Below are 4,713 nucleotides of genomic sequence, written 5' to 3'. Positions count from 1 at the left end.
TGCTAAATAAATATTGTAGAGAAGAGTCAAAATATATAATATACACTTAAAATTGAGCATATAGTCAAGAGACATGGTCAGTGCACTTCTTTTATTAATTTGAAAGTTCCCCAGGTATCTTAGTTGGCTAGGGCTGCCATAACCAAATATCACAGAAAGGATGGCTAAAATAATAGAAATGTATTTTCCTGCTATTCTCATTTCTTTTTTTTTTAATGTTTATTTATTTTTGAGAGGGAGACAGAGCATGAGTGGGGGAGGGGCAGAGAGAGAGGGAGACACAGAATCCGAAGTAGGGCTCCAGGCTCTGAGCTGTCAGCACAGAGCCTGATGTGGGGCTCAAGCTCACAAGCTGTGAGATCATGACCTGAGCTGAAGTCAGAGGCTCAACCAACTGAGCCACCCAGGCGCCCCTATTTTCCTGGTATTCTAAAGGCTTAAAGTCCAAGGTCAAGTTGTCCATAGAGTTTGGTTCTCTTGTGGCCTCTTTCCTATGCTTGCAGATGGCCACCCTCTTGGTGCTTCTTTACATGTCCATCCCTCTGTATAAAGGCATCCCTCGTATCTCTTCCTCTTTTTATAAGGTCACCAGTCACACTGAATTAGGGCCCCAAGCTTATGACCGCATTTAACCTTAATTACCTCTAAAAGGTTCTTTCTCCAAATACAGTCACATTCTGAGTACTAAGGGCCAGGCTACTACCTATGAATTTGGAAAGATGCAATTCAGCTCCTATCAGGTGAAATAATTCTATGTTAACTCTGTATTTTTTAAATTTTTTTAAATGTTTTTATTTATTTTTGCAACAGAGAGCATGACCAGGGGAGGGGCAGAGAGAGAGGGAGACACAGAATCAGAAGCAGGCTCCAGGCTCTGAGCTGTCAGCACAGAGCCCGATGCAGGGCTCGAACCCACAGACTGAGAGATCATGACCTGAGCCGAAGTCGGACGCTCAACTGACTGAGCCACCCAGGCGCCCCTTAAATCTGTATTTTTTAAAAGTGCAGACAGACTGCTATAGAGCGAAAGGCATAGGAGGTCAAACCTCTGGGTTCCAGCGCATGCCCTTTTTCCTGGGCCTATGGCAAGACACTGGGCCTCTGCTTTTCCGAATCAATGTCTCCAATGAGTATCTCTCCTGAGTATGAGGCTTCTAGAGTATCTCTAAAGTTACTTCTATTTATAATAGCCTGAATTTTGAAACAACTCAATTCCAACCAACACACAGACCATAAAGTAGAAACACAATCTTCCATTTATTATCATAATTATACTCTTTCTAATTCTACAAGTGCTCCTTTAAAAAGAAATCATCTAGAAAATCACAAATCAAAATTTCCTCTTTAGACAATGTGCTAATCCAATGGTCACAGATTTTCAAAACCACTCAATGAAATACCAAGTTACATGAGTCAGCTCATCCCCTAAACACAGTCCAAAATGTTTAGTAGAAATACCTTTTAGTTGTTTTACAACTAGCCAGGCCTGCACATAATTAATAGCATCACATCATCCCTCAAAGGGCTAGATATGCCATGCTCTTTGGATATAGAACTAGAATTCAGTGAATAAAAATAATACACATTCTTATTTCTGGTAGTTTTTTCTTCACCTAATAACCAAAAACCTTATTGTGTCTGCCTAGAATGCCCAACTCCAGTCTACTAGGAAAAAGCTGCCAATCAAGATCAGCTCAGATGTGATCTTTCCACCTCTCTCTTCTGTACCTTCACATCTCCATCATGGGGTACTTATGATACCTTTGTAGGAGCCACGCTTCCCACCCCCTCATCTTCTGTGGACCATGAAAGTCTCAAAAGCAAAAGTGACAGTATATTATCTCTGACCAGTTTATATATATACTTAGCTACACAGAAACCAGATGGCCCTGGGCTTGATTTCCTTAATCTGTAGAATGTGGGATAAAACTTTCCTCACTATGTTGCTAAACAGATTAGAGATTATGTATGCAAAATTCTAGTGCAGTGGCTGGCATGTAGCAGTTACCCAAGAAATGATAGTTCTTCCACTTGGATTTTTCAACTTTCAAAAATTTTTATAGTAACTCCTATGTATAGATATAGATATGAAATTAGAAACTGCTTACATGGCTTCATCAGATCAAAGTCTGCATATAAGTATAAAATTATACTAGCAAGTATAAAATTATTATTTATGACTTTTATTAGTACTTCTAGAAATACAATATCTGACATCTTGTTTTCTTACCCATCCTCCTGAATATCCAGAATGGGATGTGATAAAGCAAGACTCTATTGTAAATCCTTTGAATTCATTAATGAACGTGTCCATTGAGAAACAATGTTTCAAAAAGAAATGGCATATTAGATATACTGTGGAATCATCCCTCCTCATCAATAGAATATTTAACTTTAACAGCTATTGAGTCAAGGATAATGAGGACATGACTCACTTTACTGGTGTTAAATATAAACATACAAATGAATGTTCCTAGGTAACTATTATACATTTAAATAGTTTAGTACTTTAGTGTCAGCACCATTGACATCACCTTCCTGGAAATTAAGTCTATTTTCTCCATTTTCCATACTTATACTATAGAACTTAAAAGGAGGTTTGGCAATTCTCTCAGTACAATTGGTCACACGTCAGTTTTCTATTATAGCCATAAGAGCATAAAACAGGGAACTACATACACAAAATTTTTGTACTAACGTGTTTATACCTAGTCCAATAGAAGGCAGAAGTGAATAGCTGAGCAAGCATGCACGTTGCGTGCACGCACACACACACATACACTGCATGCATAATTAAGCTAGAAAGGGTAAGAACAGATAAATAATTCCAAACTTTGAACAGAGCCATGTAAGTGACATTCAAAACACATACTGCACGCATTAGGTGTATATTAGCAAGTATATTAATGAGAACAAGAAGAAAACAGAGAGGGGCTTCAGAGTGCTAGTATTCTTTCCTCCACTCTCCCCTTACATCCATTAAATGTAAAGAAAACTCATTATGGCCCTCTTCCCATGCCTTTTCTCACTGAAAACAATGTAGAGCAGGGCAAAAAATTAAAAAGTAAATTTCTTTCTCAAGAGTTAGATACCATTTAACAATAGGTTTTTAAAAATAATTATTATGTCTCAGCTGCGGTGGTAACAAGTACTTTATATTCATCATCTCATTTAAGGATACCAATTTGGTGAGTTGGATGTTATCATTCCTACCATTTTCACTTAAGGGAACTGTGTATTAGAGAGGTTATATGATCATACACATAATAGGAGGCACAGCAGGGTAATTCCAACCCAGGTTTTTCTGACTCCAAGGCCCATGCATTCCACTATATTCATTGACAATGAGTAAATAAAATTGACAGATGTCACTGTAACTGCTTTATATTTTATATGATACTTTCATATGAGAATTCATATAATTCTTCAAACATAAAGAAATGGCTTTCAGCTCTACAATAATAAAATGTTATTCATTTTCTACAGGATAGTTTCCCTTATCTCTGCTTCTTTATTCAGCAATGTTCTGCTCTCTCACCTTTAACATCTTTCTAAATGTCCAAGTCCTTTTCATCCCACCGGGTTCAGCTTAAATGCCACTTGCTTTTTAAACTCTCCATGATATTTTCCATTTGGAAGTAATTCCTCCCAATTTTGAACTCTACACTTTTGTCTCATGATACTACTTATGAGTAGTATCTCATGATACTGCCTTTAATCGTTTTTACTACAAGCATAGCTTCCCCACTAGGCTGCAAACTCTTCGAGGTAGTCGTTGTGCCCAAATCATATCTGCATCTTTTTTGTGCTCACAAAATTTTAAGTATTTAGAGCTGGCAAGAATTCAGACAAGATAAATGTTTTGTTACTGGTTAAAATTCTATTTTAAACTACCTATAAATATATGAACTACCTACAAAAATATTAATATGTTAAACTGAAGGAGAAGTGGCAGAAAATTAATAGCTAGAAAACAAACTATGCTAAAGCACTTTATGTATACTTATTCACAGGGGTCATTAGTTACAAATCATTGTTGTATATTCATTAAAATAGGCCTTTGGGTAGCACTGTTTGTCTAAAACATAATTTTATTTCTAACATAAATTAATTTGAAAATGGAGTAACAGCCTATTCTCTATTTTCATTCATTGAGCTTGGCTTTTCCTCCTGGTTTAAATGAATGTGATTAAGTATACTGGCAATCAATAACATTAGAATTACATGTATACATGTGTTATTTCCATATGTATAATCTTTCTTTTTTAAAGGTCTCCAACATGTACATGCATGCATTAAACATAGAAGCTTCTACAAAAATAAATGTTTTTTATGTATTTTTCAAATGCACATATATATCATGTAGAAAGTTTTTGAAATTTTAATTTGTATAGTCATTATTAAATGACTCCAATAATTGAAGTTGGTATTATGTTTGTAAGTTCAATCAACTGCTCATGGCATACAATATCATCCAATATTTCAGTCCTGCCTTCCCTTCTAGATTCCTTTTCCATAACTTCCTCCCCAGCATCCCATATTAGTGAAGCAAATTCCATTCATTCCTTAAACATGCCATTCTCTCCATATCTTGGCTTTTTACTTCCCTTTGCTAACTTCCTCTTTCTACATGTTGTCCTTTTATTGAGTCCTTTTATTGTAGTCCCCATTTTATTGAGAAATACATGACATGTATCACTATATGGTTAAGGC

The sequence above is a fragment of the Lynx canadensis genome, chromosome D1, assembly GCF_007474595.2.
Source record: "Lynx canadensis isolate LIC74 chromosome D1, mLynCan4.pri.v2, whole genome shotgun sequence".
In the NCBI taxonomy this organism is placed as follows: domain Eukaryota; kingdom Metazoa; phylum Chordata; class Mammalia; order Carnivora; family Felidae; genus Lynx; species Lynx canadensis.
Note: the sequence above shows the minus strand (reverse complement) of the source record.